Source organism: Furipterus horrens, unplaced genomic scaffold, assembly GCF_987537825.1.
Source record: "Furipterus horrens unplaced genomic scaffold, mFurHor1.1.pri manual_scaffold_13, whole genome shotgun sequence".
NCBI lineage: Eukaryota > Metazoa > Chordata > Mammalia > Chiroptera > Furipteridae > Furipterus > Furipterus horrens.
The window spans coordinates 38,712,199-38,732,008 of NW_028327183.1; the positions used below are offsets into that span (position 1 = coordinate 38,712,199).

General features: G+C 45.8%; 1 protein-coding gene across 4 annotated transcripts in view; it reads left to right on the forward strand.

Annotated features, from left to right (window-relative positions):
* SIPA1L3 (signal induced proliferation associated 1 like 3) overlaps nt 1-19,810 on the forward strand; it is a 251,283-nt gene that overhangs the window by 109,482 nt on the left and 121,991 nt on the right. For all 4 annotated transcript variants that reach the window (XM_090259351.1, XM_090259350.1, XM_090259352.1 and 1 more), the window contains exon 2: nt 3,928-3,995. The gene's annotated coding sequence lies outside the window, so the exon portion shown is untranslated. The remainder of the gene's footprint in view (nt 1-3,927; nt 3,996-19,810) is intronic.

Sequence of the window (19,810 nt, forward strand, 5' to 3'; positions counted from 1 at the left end):
GGGCATCTCTCTCCTCAGCGTCGTCGGCAAAGTATTCGCCCGGGTCGCTCTTGCCCGCCTGCAGACCCTTGCTTCCCGCGTCTACCCAGAGTCCCAGTGTGGCTTCAGAGCTGGCCGATCAACAGTGGACATGATCTTCTCCCTACGCCAGCTGCAGGAGAAGTGTCACGAGCAGCATAAACCACTCTACCTCGCCTTTATTGACCTCACGAAGGCGTTTGATCTGGTCAGTCGAAGCGGACTCTTCAGCTTGCTACGGAAGATTGGCTGTCCACCACATCTGCTTGCTGTGGTCATGTCCTTTCACGACAACATGCACAGCATGGTGTCCTACAACGGCGCAACCTCTGAGGCCTTCCCAGTCAGCAGCGGAGTAAAGCAGGGCTGCGTCCTCGCGCCTACGCTGTTCGGAATCTTCTTCTCCATGCTCCTCCGATACGCCTTTAAGGACTGCAGCGAGGGTGTCTTCATTCACACCAGATCCGATGGCAAGCTCTACAACCTGGCCCGTCTACGAGCCAAGACCAAAGTCAAAGAGGTGCTCATCCGTGAGATGCTCTTCGCCGACGACGCAGCTTTGACATCACACTCCGAAGAGGGACTCCAGCAGCTAGTCACTTGCCTTTCCCACGCATGCAAGGAGTTCGGACTAGCCATCAGCCTGACGAAGACGAATGTTATGGCTCAAGGCACGGGGACTCCCCCATGCATCACCATCGACGGATACACCCTGGAGGTTGTCAACGACTTCACTTACCTCGGGTCCACCATCTCGAGCTCTCTGTCAGTTGACTTGGAGGTCAACCGGAGAATCGCCAGGGCAGCCACAGTTATGGCCAGACTGAACCGGCGAGCGTGGAACAATTCCAGCCTCACTGAGAAAACCAGACTGCGCATCTACCAAGCCTGCGTACTCAGCACTCTCCTCTATGGCAGCGAGACGTGGACCACCTACGCAAGGCACGAAAGGAAACTCAACAGCTTCCACATGAGGTGCCTGCGACGCGTCCTGCATGTCGCCTGGCAGGATAAGGTCCCCAACACCGAGGTGCTGAAGCGAGCCAATATGAGCAGTTTGCATGCAGTTCTTAGCGAGAGACGCCTCAGGTGGCTCGGCCATGTCAAAAGAATGGATGCAGGCCGTATCCCCAAAGACCTCCTCTACGGCGAGCTAGCAGAAGGCAAGAGGATGACAGGGCGCCCAAAACTGCGGTTCAAAGACATCTGCAAAAAGGACATGACACAATGCTCCATCAATCTCAACACATGGGAAGTTCAAGCAGACAACCGCCTAGCCTGGAGGCTCGCGGTCAGGCAAGGTACGTCACGTGCAGAGGCTGCGCGCAACGAGGAGGCGGTCCAGAAAAGATCGAGGCGGAAGCAGCGTCAACAGCAGCAACAACGGCCATCTGCCTTCACCTGTAACAAGTGTGGCAGGGATTGTCACTCCCGAGTCAGACTGCACAGCCATTCTCGGCGGTGCAGATAGACTCTCAAGAAGCTACGCCATCGTCTCTCGAGATGGACGGCTGCCGACGACGACGACGATATATATATATATATATATATATATATTTTTTTTTTTTTTTTTTTTTTTTTAAATTTCATTTAGGGCAGTCGTCATTTCTTCCTTTAGGTTGTTGCCATACTCAATGAGTTCTTTGAACATCCTGATCACCAGTGTTTTCAACTCTGCATCTGATAGGTTGGTTATCTCCATTTCATTTGTTTTTTTGTTTTTTTTTTCTGGGGTTTTGTTTTGTTCTTTTATTTGGGCTATATTTCTTTGTCTCCTCTATTTGACAACCTCCCTGTGTTTGTTTCTTTGTATTTGGTAGAGCTGCTTTGACATCCTGTCTTAGTAGCATGGCCTATTGTAGAAAGAGCACCTGTAAATTGTGTGGGGCAGAGCCCTAGGTAATCACCTGGGCAGGGCAACCCCTCACCACTTTGTGACTCTGTTTCAGGGGAGGGCTTGGAGAGGGGACAGTGCCACTGCCTGGCTTCTGGAGGTTTGCCCGGCACTCACCGTATTTATGGTCACTTCACCCACTCCCAGTATGCCGCTGGCACCCTTCCAGCTGTTGCCCTGGGGCTGAATCCCAGAGTGCTTGGGTTTGCATACGTCCTAAAACCACAAAGGCCCTTGAAGTGGAGTCTCCTGAAAATCCAGTAGTTTCTTCCACTGCCCAGCCCCCACTGGCTTTTATCGTTAGAAGTTATGGGGATTTCTCTTCCTGGCACTGGAACCCTGGGCTATGCAGTCTGGCCTGGAGCTGGGATTCCTCGCTCCCAAGGTGTTCCTTCCAATTTTTATCCACCACACGTGAACGTGGGACTGCCTATTCTGCCTCTGCTTTTCAGCGCCACACCACGTCTCCTCACCTGTCTGCTAGTTTTCGCTTTTCCATCCTTCTTATCCATCTGATAAATGTGGCTTCTTTAAATCCTTGGTTGTTGGACTTCAATACAGTTTGATTTTCTGGCAGTTCTGAGTGTTACTGGTTTTGAGGCTTAGTTGTAGTTCTCTCTTTGGTTGCGTGAGGAGACAAAGCATGTCTGCTTATGCTGCCCCCTTGACCAGAAGCCCTTTCTTCTAAGGAGCGCTCTCCTGGTCACAGGCGGGCTCTGGCGCCCGCGGGGACTCTGCAGAAACTTCACTGCCATGGCGTCGGCGGCTCTTAGGGCGTCGCATTTTCACTTGCGTAACAGAGGTCGGCTGGCTTGGCTGCTCTGCCTGCTCCCAGGCTGTCATCTTTCTCTATAATAAATGTTTTAAAGCATAAATTAATAATATAAAGTTTCCATGAAATCCACTCAAATATGAACAATCATTAATTCAGAAGTGTAAATTAATAATATAAAGTTATAAGTCAGGACAAGTGCTATTTCTCTGCCACTCCTTACAAGTGTCTGAAAGAAATGTCCTCATAGTGGCCTCCCATCTGTGCTTGTCACCTCCCTGGTCTCATCTCTTACCACTTATTCCCTCACTCACCTGCACCAGTCACATGGGCCTCTTGCTGATCCTCAAATGCTCTGCGTACATACGCCTGCCTCGGGTCCTTTGCACTGGCCACTCCAGTGACCTGGAAGGCTCTTTCTCAGATAGTCACTTAGTTTGTAGTCTCCTCTATTCAGTTGCCTATTTCCTCCTCAGATGAAGTGTTAATTATGATCTCGGATGCTGAGATAAATTCAGCAAGCAGGATGATTGGCCAGTAACGAAGGAGTACTGTGGCTTGCTCTGACCAACAGCGGGAAACCTCATCCTCCTTTTATTAGGATTTTAAAAGTTACTAGAACAGGGGGTGTGACATTCCAGCCAACAATAGGAGAATTTTACAAATGAAAGAATTCTTACAAAGTGTCATTAATATGTAAAATACAGCCAGGGTAACTCCTGGTTTAGCTAACACCTGAAGCAAAGCAGACCCACTAATTTTCAATACCAGCTCCATTTTAAGACTTTATTAACAAGGAGGCAGATGGAGTACACAACAGAACTCGCTGTTCCCAGGATTCCATGACCCAGTGGCCTTAACAGCCTAAAGCTGAAGGCGGAGACAAGATTTGCTCATCATCTCCTGGGTCATGGGACGACACCTGGGTGAGGGGCATGAGAATGCCCCTACCCAGAGATCTGTGTTCCTGCAACACTCAGGCCTTCTCTGACCACTCTGTGAAGTAGCAGCGCCATCACTCTCCTCGACCTGCTCCCTGACTTCATATTGTGTATTTATTGTCTTTCTTCCCTACTGGGATGTCTGCTCTGTGAGGACAGCAACTCTGTTTCGGTCCCTGGTGTCCCCTCGATGCCTGGCACAGAACAGGTGTTCAATAAATATTTGTTGAGGGAGTGAATTAGTAAATCACAGACAGGTACTATAGTCAAAGACATAACCTCATTTTTTTTCCTCTCTGTAGATGCATAGTCTTTGACATCAGCTCTCCTGGGACCCTCAAGGGACACTAGAGTCCAGAAGATATTGAGGGTGAGTACAGTGTAGCTGTTTGTTTGCTTAAATTTTACAACTAGTACACCTAAGCTCCTTTATTGTTTAAAAAGAAAATCATTCGGATGAGTATCAAGGGAAAGATGGCAGTCTCCTTCACTTCCCCTCTATACCTACAAATCTTAACATCCCTCAGAGATAATTAACATCAGAAGTTGGGTGGGTATCCTGCCAGACCTCTTCCTGTTCATGAACATTTCCACTTATGTATATATACACTTACTATTTTAGTTTGCTATATAAAGAGAAAAGCCATGCTATATGGCTGCCTACAGAGGCAGCTACAGAGCTGTTTCCCACTGTCTCCAACAGTAGTATACCTTGGAAATCTTTGTTCATAGCATACATCAGTGTGTCATAGTCTTTTTTTGTTTTAACTTTTTAAACTCATTTTTAAAAAATTTATAGAGAGTAAAATTCACTCTTTGGTACACAGTTTGTATAACTGTCACCACAATCATGATGGAAAGTAGCCCCATCACCCACCTGTGTAGATGCACCGTTTTTCTCTAGCCAAAAAATATGGTGTAGGTATTTATACAAAATTAAAATATGTAAATATTATAAATAATATAAAAATTTTGACTATGTTATATTTAGGTTATTGGGGGATTTTTTTAGTGAACACTCTTTTTTGTTTTTTGGGGCTAGAATCTAAGCAGGGGAGTGGCCTTAGAGTGTGTGGCATTCCTCTGGGGGGTTCCTAAGTGGGACACCAGCCTTTGCTGGCAGGATGCAGTGAGGGTGCTTAGGAGGCATTGTCTGATCCTCGAAGCACCGAGAGACCCTATCAGTGTGGAAAGTGGGAGAAGAAGGTTCTGGCATCCAGACTGTGGATGGCAGGCAGTGATGTTGGCTCAGCTCCAGAGACTGGTCACTTGAGCTTTGGGGACTGAGTGAATCTAGACACTAACTTCTCTCTTGACTCTTTATTGGGCACCATCACATTCCTTCATCCTAGCCTAAGACTGTGTCTGGATCCCAGGAGCTTGTTTGTGGGATAGCCTTCGTGGGCCAAATTTTCATCAAAGGATGCTTCTTAGCACAACTCTTTATTAACTTTCTTATTTTGAAGGAATTTTAGATTTACAAGAATTGCAAAAATAGTAGAGAATTTGCATATACATACCTATCACCCAATTTCCTCTAATATTCCCATTTTATATAAGTTTAGCAAAATATCAAAACCAAGAAATTAACATTGGTCTAGTACTATGAACTAAATGACAGGCTTTAGTCAAGTTTCACTCATTTTTCCACCGATGTCCTTTTTCTGTCCCAAGATCCTATGCAGGATCTCATACTGCATTTAGTTGTCATATCTCCTTAATCACCTCCAATCTGTAACAGTTCCTCAAGTCTTTCCTTGGAAGAGGACTATTCTCTTAGTTTGTAGAATATTTCAGTTTGGGTTTGTCTGTTGCTTTCTCATGACTGGATGGAGGTTATGCATTACTTGGCAGAACACAGCCGTCACGTGCCTTCCTCAGGGCATTGGACCAGCGGGTACTTGATGTCCATGTGTGTTATCACTGGTACTATTAACCTGGATCACTTGATTAAGGTGCTGTCTGCTGGGTTTCCCCACTGTAAAGTAACCGTTTCTCCCTTTGTAATTGATAGATATCTTGGGGGAGGTAGTTTGAGACAATGCTTATTTCTCCTCACTCCCGCTAATTTTGGTGGATCTTGCTTGCAACAGTTATTACCATGGTATTTCTTTAATGGTGATTTTTATATGTCCCTCATTCCTTCTGCATTTATCACACAATTTGTCCACATAATTAATTCTGAAAGGAAGACCTGTTCCTTATTTATTTCAGCTTTTGGTTATTAACATATTTCTGTATGGCTTCATAAGTATTTATTTTATTCTAGCATGTTGCTGGTTAATGTGGTGAAAGGTCCAAAGTTCTAAGTGAATTTCTAGTATTGCCTCTCAGGCTTCAGGAAAACCAGCATTTTTTCTACATGGTAAACCTTAGGGAACTGGAAAGCAGGAAATAGGGTTTCATTTGGTCATGCATTTGATTCTTTTCTTTATTCAACAAATACGCATTTGAGCACCTACTGGTATGGTCCTGGCACTAGGGAATCAGACAAAATCCTTTCCCTGATATTCTACTGGATGATAAAAATAGATAAACAAGTGAGCACAAGATAAGTTGTTTGGGGACAAGTAACCACAGAGATGAGTAAAGCAGGAAGGGGACTGACTGAGAGTAACTAGAGGCAATTTTAGACAATGGGATCTGGAAATGTCTCTCTGCAGAGGCCCTGAATAGAGGGAGTAAGGCAGGTGCCTGACTTAATCTTTCACCACCCATTGGGAGATCTAAACGAATTATCTCATTTTGGATCAGGGTTTTGGGATTCATAGCAAACAGAAATGTGTCCCCTCTCTGAGGGGTCGCTCCTGCTTACCTGTAGGTCATTGTTGCCCTGTGGAAATGCCAACTATTGCCGAACCTTCTGATATTTTTCCCCAATAAAAGACAGAAATGAAGTATTCTTGCTAGTCCATGGAACCCAAGTTATGTCATAATTTTTAGTGGCATGTGGATACATATATTTTGTTTGTTTTCATTGTATTTATTTATTGAGTTACCTTTGTAGCAAAGGATTTCTGCTTTGCATTTTAGTGGTACTGCAGAGTCCCTTTTAAATATATGTAAGTGTAAAAGTGAGTTGATTTAAAGAAAATATTGACCAAATAATTGTACAGATGGGATATAGATGCAGCTGAAAAGGAAGGGTGGAACACAGTGACTGAGCTTTGTTAAACACTGTTCTGGCTTGGCCTTTCACTCTTTTCTCCTCTAGATCTGAGATTCTTAACCAGGAACCTGAACTGATTTGGCAAACGATTACCATGGACATGTGTCCCAAGCCATTTGTGTCATGGTGGGTGCATCAGTCAGGAATGCTTTCAGTTGCAAGAACAGACAACCCAGCTCACAGCAGCTTAAACAAATGAGGATTGAGTTCCTTCCCATCCCAATAAATCTGGAGGTAACTTGGCTGCCATTAGTTGAGAAGCTGAGTGATATTTAGGCTGGAATCTCTGATTCCCTTGGCCTTCCCCTCATGATTATACGGTTGCTGCTGCAGTTCCAGCCAGAACAAAGAGGGGAAGAACTCAACTCTGGCAGCACGTGTTTTTCAGTTCTGGACTGTTTAAGCATTCCCAGAATCCCCCCAGAAGATCCTACTTACATTTCATTGGCCAGAAATGGGTCCCGTGGCCTACCCTAGCTCCAAGGAGGGTGGGGAATTTTAGCCTCTCCTAAGAAAGCCAAGGAAAGGGAAATTGAGAGTGTCAGTTGGGTTAGCAGCCAGCAGCGTCTGGCTCCACAGGGCAAGAAAAACCATAATGATTAGCATTAGTGGGTGCTGAGGTGCCAAGCCCTGCTGTAAGCCCTTATGTGCATGATCTCATCAGTCCTTACACCCAGCCTGCGACGTCACTGCTGCAATCTCCCCATAGCACTGACTCGGAAACTGAAGCACAGATGGCAAAGCCACGTGCCAAGGTGGGAACCTTTGCATCTCTTACAGCCCTGCCTCATAAGAGGTCCTGGGTGCCCAGATGACTAGCTAGCCTCAGCTTAAATTCTTCCAGCAATGGAGGAAGAGGGCAGCATATTTTTCTTTGGGGAAATTTTGATTATTAAAAACTTTTCTTGTGAATCACATCCACTCTGTGTAACTACCTCTCACCGCTTCTGGTTTGGTCCTGGTGAGCAGCACCAGCCATTTGTCTTCCTGGCAACCCTTCAGGCCTTGCAAGTAGCTGATAAGACTTCTCTTGACCTCCCTTTCTCAAATTATACCTATGCTTTTCATTTTTCTTCCCAGAATGAGGCTTTTCTTGGGACTCTGCTGGTTGACTCAGCAGATGTAATATGCGCCTCCTCTGTGCCCACCCCGGCAGGGCTGGGGTGTAGGGGAGACGGCATCGTGCCTCGGTGGGTCCTGCACTCATTGTCCCTTTCATTCAGTGAGGGAGGCAGGCCCTCAGTGAGAGCCTGGAGTGTTCGGGGCTGTGTGGGGTAAGCCAGGAGACAGTAGGAGCCCAGTGAAGGTGCCAGCCCTGTTTCGGGGTCAGAGAGGGCTCCTGCAAGCATCTTTGGGTCTTAGAAGAAGAATAGAGATGCATCAAGCAACACTTTTTCGTTTCTGAACCTCCACTACCTTGCTCTGTAAAATAAAGGGTTTGAATTTGGCTTTCCATCCATCCATTCAACAAACACTGGACATATCCCCATTTCCTGACTTATAGGGATAATCCTCCTGGAAAGGTCATACCCTGAGAGCTTCTGTTTCTTCCTAAGGTTGTCTTGAGAATTAAAAGGTGATTATGAGTCAAGTACTTAGAACAGTGCCTGACACAGAGTAGTCACATAATAGATGAGATGGTGGCAATGACAGTGGCTTATATTCATTATCCCCTACTACATGTCAGGTTAGGCAGCTTAGTCACCAGCCTATAAGATAATAAACTTTTAGCTGCTGCTATTGTGATTGTTTATTCACCAAATAATGCCCAGCCCCAAGTTTGCATGATGCTTGGCTGGACATGAAAGAAACTGTACTCTGGGAACAAGTCTTGTACAGTTAAGGCCTGGGCCAGAAATTTTGCGGGACAGGAGTTTCTTTGGTCCGTTTGGAAACCCACAGCTGTCATCCTCCCAGTCCCCTTTCAGTCTAGTGCCCAGGCCTCTAGCACACGGGCTGCCCTTGACCTCTGTGGCCAGAATACATAGATGCTCTTCTCAGCCCATCAGTCGAGTCCCAAATTAGACCTGACAGTATGATTTATTCTCTGGGTTGGAGCTGGGAGGGCAGAGCCCCAGTGGTAATTCCACAGGAAGGCTGTCAGCCCGAATTAGTCCAGGCCCTTCATGCAGCCTTGCTGTTTCAGCTTCCTCTAACTAATAGAGCTTTACACTGTATCAGGGCTTCTGAGCTGTCTCTTCCCATCCTCAGGAGCTAAGACAGCCATGATCCCTTAAGGAGTTGTGTTTTATGGGGACTTCTGAGTCAAGCTCTGTCTGAAGGGAGCCAGGGCTCTGGGTCCTTTCATCTACTGCATCAGGAATTGAAAGTGGCGATTTCCCAGGGTTACAGATGGTCCTGACTTAACAGTGGTTTGTTTGAGTTGATTTTTCAACTTTACAGTGGTGCGAAAGCAATACGCATTCAGTAGAAACCATAACTCCAAATTTTGAATTGTGATCTTTTCTGAGGCTGGCAATGTATGGTAAGATGCTCTTGTGATACTGATCAGTGGCAGGGATATGATTTTGCCCAACTATAGGCTAATGTAAATGTAGGCAAGGCTGAGCTATGGTGTCTGGTAGGTTAGGTGATTGAATGCATTTTTTACTTACAATATTTTTACTTATGCTGGGTTTATCGGGGCGCGACCCATCGTAAGTTGAGGCGCATCTGCGGTTGTTCTGTGTGTCCCCTTCACCCTTTCACTGAGGTTCAGCGCTGGCAACTGGATGCCTTGCTGCTCCCCTCCCAGCCTGTGCTCACAACGGCCTCGTCCTCCAGCTGCCTTAATTTATTCCCAGGACTGCCAGTAATAAGCAGGATTCTATTGCGATAACAAATTAATCCTGAAACCCTTGAGGTTGGGACACAACAAATGTCAATTTCTTACTCATGACATAAGGCAGATCAGGATGGAGCTTTACCTTGTACATCAGAGACCCAGGCTAACAGGCTCCTTGTCTTAAAGCCTTATGACCAGAACATACAGCCTCCAGGGCCACCACGGCAGGACAGGGGACTTAGAGGGTTATATAGGAGAAATTAGTGACATAGTTCACTTGCGCTCACCCCTGGAACGAGTTGTATGACCCTGCCCAACTGCAAAGGATTGAAAATGTGGGAGGCACATGGCTATTCAGTGAGCAGTGAATATCCTGACCATAAGAGACAGATGTGGTTTTTATTAAGCACCTACTGTGTGCCAGGTCTTCTAAGGGCTCTGGATATACAAAGGGTTTCATTCCTTCCTGGAGCTCATCATTCAGTGGAGGAAACAGTAAGTAACAGAAGCAGCTCTGTAATTGCTTCTGTGCTGAGCGCTCTGATGGAGGAGCCATGAGAGTATATACAAGGGGGCCTGGCATTTTTGGATTGGTCAGGAGATGTCTGTCATGAGGCCTGCCGTTTGAGAGAAGACCTGAAGGATGAGTAGACCTTCCCAGTAGAAAGAACAACATCAGTGGAGTCCTGGATGTGGTGAGGAGCTGGACTCTGTGAAGGAACTGGAAGAGAGCTAGCATAACTATATGATCGTGATGGGGGCATATTATGCAGGGTCTGCTTGGCTGTGGGGCAGAGTTTCGTATGTGTAGGAATTAAATGAGCTCAGTCATCCTTTTTTCTTTTTTTAAGATTTTATTTATTTATTTTCAGAGAGACGGGAAGAGCAAGAGAAAGAGAGGGAGAGGAACATCGATTGGTTGCCTCTTGCACACCCCCGACTGGGGACCTGGCCCACAACCCAGGCATGTGCCCTGACTGAGACTCAAACTGGCGACCTTTAGGCTGGCACTAAATCCACTAAGCCACACAAGCCAGGGCAAGCTCAGTCATTCTTTCAGTGAATGCTAAGGTTCTGTTCTTTGGCAGGCAGTGTTTCAGGTACTAGGGACATAGCAGTGAACAAGACAGACAAACATCCCTGCTCATGGAGTTGATATTCTAGAAGAGAGAGACAGACAATGAACAAGAAAAACAAATAATTAAGGTCATTTTACTTGGTGAAGAAACTTATGACCAATAAATAGGATAATTTAACAGTGAGCATATCGTTTGGATGCATTGGGCTTACATGTAACAGAAAACCCCATTTGTGTTGGTTTAAACCATCAGGAAATGGGTGGGCTTCCCAATTCCAAGTCCAGGGTTCTTCAGGTCTCTTTCTAAGCTGGTGACATGACCCCTTAACAATGGCATCGAGCCCTGGCTGCTGTAGCTCAGTGGATTGAGCGTCGGCCTGTGAGCCAAGTGTCGCTGGTTCGATTCCCAGTCAGGGCACATGACTAGGTTCTATGTCAGGTCCCCAGTTGGGGGCGCGAGTGAGAGGCAACCACACAGCGACATTTCTCTCCCTCTCTTTCTCCTTTCCCCTCTCTCTAAAAATAAAAAAAATAAACGAACAAGTAAATAAATTATTTAAATTAAAAAAAAAAAAAAAAAAAGCAATGGCATCGAGGACCCAGATTTATTCTGCTCGCAGCTCTGCTGTCTGTGATGCTGTCTTCACCTTAAGGCAGGTCCCTTCCACGGTCATAAGGTGGCAGTTAGGGACACTGCAGGAAGCCTCGGGTAGGAACAGAGCATTTTTCAAACTTTGTATGCCCCAAGGATCTCTGCTAGCCCACTTTTGTGGGCAGCGAATTATAGGGCCAGTGGGAGAGCAGAGAGGAGGCAACTGCCATAGTCCAGATGTGAGGCGGTGGAGAACAGGGCCAGGGCCACGGGAGTAGGGGCGGGGGAGGTGCGGGGGAGGAGGTAGACTGGGTAGGGCCTGCTAACAGCACTGCTGCTCGTAAGAGGGAATGCTCAGCATACACACATGAATTTCCACCATGTACTATGTCTTCTTCTTGTAAAAATCATGCGTTTTACAGGGTCTGAGAAATCTTGCAGGAAAGAAACCTGTTTCTTTGACTGGAACCTTTTTATTTTCTAAAAGACACTAACATGGTCTGTAGAAAAGTTTGAAAAATTTTGCTTTGATAACTATTTTTATTGTTGCTGCACATTAGAGTCACATGGGAGCTTTAAGAAATTCCCGGGCCTGGTCCCCACCCCAGGCCAATTCATTAGACTCACTAAGGGTAGGACCAGGCATGCAATGTTATTTTAAAGCTCCCCAGATGTTTCCAGGGTGTGGCTGAGGATGAGGACTACCACTTTATCATGTTCTTGGTTGAGTTTCATATTATAAAGCTGTATTGTTTCCTTGCATGTCTGATTATCTAAGTCAAGTCACATTTGCTTGTTGTTTAAAAAGAGGAATCAAAGGACCCAGAATCCTCCAAGATAATCACTTTTGCAAGCTAATGGGTGCCTTTCAGATTTTTTTAAATATTTGAACTTAAAAAATACTATGTGTCCACAAATAAGGTGATTTCCCACCCTTCCAAAGAGATGTATTTTTTAATTGGAGGCCCATTTGAAATATTTAGCACTTGTCTTTGAGTCAATCAGACTAATGATTCCGTTATGAAAAATAAATGACAATTCAGGAAAATTCAGTTTCATCTCACACAGTGACGCTTTGCTTCAAGACCATTTTCAGTATAGCTTGGCACACTTTTTTCAGTTTTCAAAATTCTAGTTTAAATGCCCCTTTATATAGAGTAAGATTTATATCAAGGATTTTGTTTAAATTAAATGAATGTTGGTTATAATTATTGTTCCTATCTTACTTTCTAAAGGAACCTTTCAGGAGCTTGTTTAAGTGACATAACACTTGGAATTACGAAGTCAGTCCCTCAGGGTTTCTGAGTCTGTCATAACACGTGCCTCCTTTTCTGCTGTTGGCAAAACCAGCATCGTGAGTCTTTAGAAGCTACTGTCTTTCCTAAACCATACTTAGTTCAAAATAAAATAACATGAAAACTCTGAAAGACAGCTATTATTCTGAATATCATGTTGGGGTGAAAATCTTGCTTTGTATCTGTATTTATTCAAAATAAATAAATTAGATTAACCACACAATTAAGTCAGTGGTGTTGCAATAACTAGTTGGAGAGAATGAGTTCTCAGACTTTCCAAGCTTAATTTCATTTATTCATTCTTTCAGCAATGATTAATTTCCTGTCAGCTACCCTAAGAACCAGTATAGAAGGACGGTAGTAAAATGGCTTGTGTTGGAATCCCAGCCCACTCCTACCTATCTGAGTGTGGTCAAGGCCTTCTTGTGCCTCAGTTTCCCCATCTATGAAGTAGAGTGGCTATGGGGATTCAGAGAGATTTGGGAATTTAATAGAGATCCCCAATCCCAGGAGGAACATGACCCAAATGGATAGATTATCTTTGCTGCAGAAATATTCATATGATGGACGTTCCCCCTGACTTTACCAGGATACAGGCTTTGTATTACCTTTCTAAAATCCTAACTGTCCAGAACTCCAAAATACATCTGCCCTAAGAGATTGGAAAGGGATTATGCAGCTATATATATAAAGTATTCAGCATAGTGCCTGGCACATAATAAATGCTGTGTAAATGTTAATAATAATAATTATTATTATTATTTAAAGTACCTCATCATCTTTAATCATCATCATGGAAATGCATATGGTAATCACAGTGAGATACCATTATTCACCCACCTCAGGGACTAAAAAAAGAACACGGGAGGAAATGAGGTCAGAGAATGACATGTGAGGCCTTGGAGGGACTGAGGCTTTTTCTCAAATGTACAGTTGGGAGGGTTCTGAGCAGAGGAGGAAGGTAATCAGACTCACATTAACAGAGGCCCTCTGGCTGTGTGTGGGAGCTGGGGTGGGAGCCAGAAAATCCAGGAGGAAGCTCCTGCTATGTCCTCAGTGCAGGCAGGAGATGGAGGGTGGGGGGAGTGGGTGGATCTTAGTCATATTTTGAAGGTGGGGTTGACAGTAAGTGTGAATGGACTCGGTGTCAGAGTAACAGAGAGAGGGGGGTGGAGGGAAGCACCAAGGGTTTGGCCTCAACACTAGGTGAATAGCAAAGGCACTGAGTTGAGCACCAGAGAGGTTTGCCAGGAGAAGGTAAAGATGCTGTGAAGAATCAAGAATAAAACTATTCAAGTCTTATGTTGAGGGAAGAGGTCCAGGATAGAGAAGGAAATGTAAGGGTCCTCAGGAAAATATTTAGAGCCAGGGGCCAGATGATATCACCAAGGGAGGGTGTGGATAGAGAAGAGAACAGCAGTCCGGAGAGATGGTCGAGAATTAGCAAAGGAGGCCCTGTGAGGGTGCTGGGAGCAGGGAGACCAGGGGAGCGTGCAGCCTGCAGGCTGGCTGAGGAAGGAGGAGGTGAGGGTCCCAAGACACCGCTAGGTCGCTCAGTGGCTGTGAGGGACACACAGCTGATGGGAGCGGGTTCACGTGCCATGAGGCGTTTTTTTTTTTTTTTTTTTTTTAAACATCAGTTTTAGGTTTATAGAAAATCATAAAATACAGTGTTTCACAATTTCTCTTTGTCCCTGCCACCTAGTTTCTCTGCTACTTCCATCTTGTATTAATGTGGTACATTTGTTACAATGATGAACCAATATTGAAACATCATTATTAACTGAGGTCCCTGGTTTCCTTTAGGGTTAACTGTGTTCCATCTGGGTATGGGTTTTGACAGGTGTATGACACACATCCTCCATTACAGTGTCATACAGAGTAGTTTCACAACCCTAAGACTCCTTCGTGCGTCATCTAGTCCTCTCGCCTTCCCTCCCCTCTCCTGACAACTACTGATCTTTTTCCTGAAGAGAAACAGGGCCTTACACCCGTGTTCCCAATAGGCATGAGCCGTGTGACACTGCGATCTCGTGTGTTTTGTTTGTTGATGTGTCTCTAGTGCTTAGTCCATGCCTGATCCATAGGAACACAAGGTGTGTAAAGTTAATGTCTCCTCAGATTGGGAAGGGATTCGAACTGGAAGGGGCCCTCATGATCAGAGGCTGTCACTCCAGATTATGGCAATAATGTGTTCTGTAGACCTGGGATTCTGTCCCCAGTGAGCTTCTCCCTGCTTCCCTCATGAGTGTTAGGGGTAATTGGAAATGTAACCCAGAATCTGGGTACCCCCTAAATTAGCCGCTTACTGAATGCCTGCGGGCAGGGCTCACATGGCTTCCACATCTGTGGTATTGACCTCATAGAGCTGCTGTCAGAAGTCAGAGATAATTCTGTGAAACCCTGTAGGTGTTTAATAAATGTGAGCTGTTGTTTAATAATATCATTACCATTATTCTGACTCATGGCACTCACCATCTAGTGAGGGAGATAGATATCAAATAATCATTCAAATAACCACATAATTTAGCTGGTAATTAAGCTCTCAAGGGAAAGTCCAGAGTGCCTGGAGAGAATAACAGGGCTGGAGATGGGTGTCTTACTAAAGGCTTGTGTGGGGTTGGGAGGGCCCAAGAAGGCTCTTCTGAAGAAGAGCTTTATGTAAGGTCAAAGGTGCCCTGGTTCCAGACTCCGTCCCTAGGAAAGCAGCAGCTTGCTGATCAATCCCAGGCCACAGGGTGGCCTGCAAAACAGGTCACCTTCCTTGGAAAGACTCAGGGCATCGATTTCTTCATCCCAGAGAAGGGACCCCAGCAGCCCTGCAAAGATGGCCTCATTTCCTCCCAGGCCTGGACCTGCCAGCAGCACCCCCTTCCCACCCAGTTCCCTGTTTCTTTTGTAAGATGCCAACCAATGTGCTTCTCTCAGTTCCCTCTTCTCAGCAAGGCCCTGGAAAGAGGCAGGACAGAGTGGGGAGGGGAGTTTCCAGATTACCTCTGTCTTCTTAGCACTGCAGAGGAAATGGCTATTTCATGGGCCAAGAGTTTGGGGAGGGCTTGTGCCCCAGCCGCTCAGCAAAAACTCAGATGAGTCTGCCTGCCCCGCTCCAGCCTAGGAACGGGGTCAGACACTCTGGGTGGAAAGAGGCCCAGGCACCCTGAGAAGCTCCTCTGACCCTTCATCCCGTCATCTCCTCTGCTGCAGTCGCCCCTGTAGTTGATGGGTAAGTGAAGGGCTTTGCTGTCCCTTCCTCTGTGGTGCCCACAGCAGCCCAGTACCAGAGCAAAGTGGGCCCTGGCCCCGAGGGCAGGGGTGTCCTCCCTTCTGAGCACTTGGAGCATTGTGTCTCAAGACACCCACAAAGCTTGTAACTGTGTCTTCTTAGCACTGCCACTTGGGTGGTCAAGAGGAGACTCTTAAACCAGACGGTTTCCCATCCAGGCCTGTTTCTTGTTGCTAGATGTATTATAAGTATTGACTCACTTAATCCTCTCAACACCCCTATGACGTAGGTACTATCCAGTTTTACATGTGAGGAAGCTGAGGCACAGGTAAACCAGGTCACTTGTCTGAGCTGCACGGCTATGAAGTGGTGGAGCCAGGATTTGAATCCATACCTTCTGACTTCAGAATCACTGTGCTTTATTGATTATGCTGTTACAGTTGTCCCAATTTCTTTTCCCTTTATTCCCCCCCACCTAGTGACCCCCCTCCCTGCAGTTGTCCCCCCACCTTAGTCCATACCCATTGGTTGTTCATTTAGTTCTTCTCAACATCTTCCTGTCTACTCCACTCCCTCCTACTATGCTTCTTAATTCCTGTACCATCTCCCTCCCTTTCCCCCCTTGCCCCTCCCCGCTGACCTCCCCCCCATAATGTTCCTCATACCTCTAATCCTTTTCCCACTCTCGTTGCCTACTTAGTTTGCCTTTGTTTCGGTTCCCTAGCTTCTGTTGTTGGTTGTTGTGATATAGTTTTCATTTTAATGTTCATAGTTTTGATCTTCTTTCTCCTAAACAAGTCCCTTTAACATCTCACATAACAGTGGTTTGGATCTGATGAACTCCTTCAGTTTTACTTTGTCCCAGAAGCACTTTCTCTGCCCTTCCATTCTGAATGACAGCTTCGCTGGATAGAGTAATCGTGGTTGTAGGTTTTTGCTTTTCATTACTTTGAATATTTCTTGCCAGTCCCTTCTTGCCTGCAGAGTTTCTTTAGAGAAATCAGCTGATAGTCTTATTGGGACCCCTTTGTACATAATTCTCTTCTCTCTTGCTACTTTTAAGATTCTCTCTTTATCCTTAATTTTTGACATTTTGATTATAATGTGTCTCGGTGTGGTCCTCCCTGGGTCCAGTTTTTCTGGAACTCTCTGTGCTTCCTGGACCTGTAAGTCTATTTCCTTCCCCAAGTTAGGGAAGTTCTGCTTCATTATTTTTTCACATAATTTTTCAGTTTCTAGTTCTTCTTTACCTTCTGGCATCCCTATGATTCAGATGTTGGTCCGATTATAGCTGTCCATAGGTTTCTGAGCCTCTCCTTGTTTTCCTCACTTTTCGTTTCCCCTTTCTGCACTGGTTGACTGTTCTTGTTTCTTCCCTATGTTATGATTTGTTGATTTGATCCCTGGTTTTTTTTTCCCTCACCACCAGTTTCGTATGTGTTTTCATTCATTTGTGGCAACTTTTTTTTTAATGAAATTTTTAATTGAGGTAATTGTAGACTCACATACACTTGTAAGCTATAATACTGAGCGATACCATATATACTTTACCTAGTTTGGCAAATGATAACATTTTACCAAATGATATCATATCCAGGATACTGACATTGATACAATCTACTGTACTTATTTGTGTGTATGTGTATTCAGTTCTATATAATTTCATTACATGTGTAAGTTTGGGATTCTACCACCACAAGCAAGATCTGAACATTTCATTACCACAGCGATCCCCTGGGTGACCTTTTATAACCACATCTACCTGCCTGTAACCCCGTCCCCAACCCCTGACAACCACCAATCTGTTCTCCATTTGTATAATTTTGCCAGTTAAAAATGTTATATAAGTGGAATCATTCTGTATGTGACCACTTGGGATTGACTTTTTGCACTCAGCATAACTTCCTTGGTTGGGTTCATCCAAATTGTTGCCTGTATCAACAGTTTGTTCCCTTTTATTGGTGAGTAGCTTTCCATGCTATGGATGTACCACAGTTTGTTTAACCCTTCATCTGCTGAAGGGCATGTATGCTGTTTCCCATTTTTGGCTACAATGAATAAAGCTGCTATGAACAACTATGTATAGGTTTTTATGTGAACACAAATCTTATTCCTTCGGGACAAATGCTCAAGAGTGCCATGGCTGGGTCATATTACGATTGCATATTTAGTTCTTAAGCAACTGCCAATCTGTTTTCCAGAGAGGCTGTTCCATTTGACATTCCCACCAGCAAAGTATGAGGGATCCAGTTTCTCCTCATTCTTATCACTGGCAACTTCAGTTAATTCATTCAACAGATATGTACTGAGCAGCTCCTGTGTGTCAGGTACTGTTCTAGATGCTGCATTTATAGCAATAAACAGGATACACAGTTTGTGTTATGAAATAGGAGCTGACATGCTAAAGGGTGTAGGCAGGCAACACACAAGACAAAAAACTGATTATAAATGCTGAGAAGAAAATAAACATGGTGATGTGATAAGGAGAGTGTGTGTGTGTCAAAAGGGTGGGCAGGATTCAAATCCTGGCTCCACCACTTCATAGCCGTGCAGCTCAGACAAGTGACCTGGTTTACCTGTGCCTCAGCTTCCTCACATGTAAAACTGGATAGTACCTACGTCATAGGGGTGTTGAGAGGATTAAGTGAGTCAATACTTATAATACATCTATAGCAACAAGAAACAGGCCTGGATGGGAAACCGTCTGGTTTAAGAGTCTCCTCTTGACCACCCAAGTGGCAGTGCTAAGAAGACACAGTTACAAGCTTTGTGGGTGTCTTGAGACACAATGCTCCAAGTGCTCAGAAGGGAGGACACCCCTGCCCTCGGGGCCAGGGCCCACTTTGCTCTGGTACTGGGCTGCTGTGGGCACCACAGAGGAAGGGACAGCAAAGCCCTTCACTTACCCATCAACTACAGGGGCGACTGCAGCAGAGGAGATGACGGGATGAAGGGTCAGAGGAGCTTCTCAGGGTGCCTGGGCCTCTTTCCACCCAGAGTGTCTGACCCCGTTCCTAGGCTGGAGCGGGGCAGGCAGACTCATCTGAGTTTTTGCTGAGCGGCTGGGGCACAAGCCCTCCCCAAACTCTTGGCCCATGAAATAGCCATTTCCTCTGCAGTGCTAAGAAGACAGAGGTAATCTGGAAACTCCCCTCCCCACTCTGTCCTGCCTCTTTCCAGGGCCTTGCTGAGAAGAGGGAACTGAGAGAAGCACATTGGTTGGCATCTTACAAAAGAAACAGGGAACTGGGTGGGAAGGGGGTGCTGCTGGCAGGTCCAGGCCTGGGAGGAAATGAGGCCATCTTTGCAGGGCTGCTGGGGTCCCTTCTCTGGGATGAAGAAATCGATGCCCTGAGTCTTTCCAAGGAAGGTGACCTGTTTTGCAGGCCACCCTGTGGCCTGGGATTGATCAGCAAGCTGCTGCTTTCCTAGGGACGGAGTCTGGAACCAGGGCACCTTTGACCTTACATAAAGCTCCCTTCAACCCTGCAGACCGAGAGGTCAGATGACAGCACAGCACTTCAGGGTGCCGCGGAGCAGGCTGGAGTCTCTGACTCTGACCTTGGCTTGTAGCAGTCGGTACAAACTGTCTAAGGGGAGGAAGGAAGTCAGGATACCAAGTCTTGAAAATGCACAGGAGTTAAACAAACCATTCATTGCTCTCCTTCAACCACTTCCCTGGTGCCCAGGGGCCATGGGAAGAAAAGTCCAAATATGGGGGACGACTGGCAGGTCAGGCTGTGGGACCCGGCCACCTTCTGCTGTCCCCTTTCTCTCACCTGCAGTCTCCCTGCCAGTCCTCCCCCATATTCGGTCGTACAATTTAGAGGGCTGGAAAGAGTTTTGTGTACAAGAAAGGTCCCTGGCTCCAGCCTCATCCATCATGTGGAAACAAATAGTTTCATAATCACCCTTGACCACCACAAGGCCCCAAACACACGTGTGTCTCTGGGACCCCTCTCTGAGGTCGGGAACTTGGGGAAAGGAAGAGGTGGGGTATTCCATTAAATAAGTTATTGGCCAGCCTATATGCCTAGTTTGGG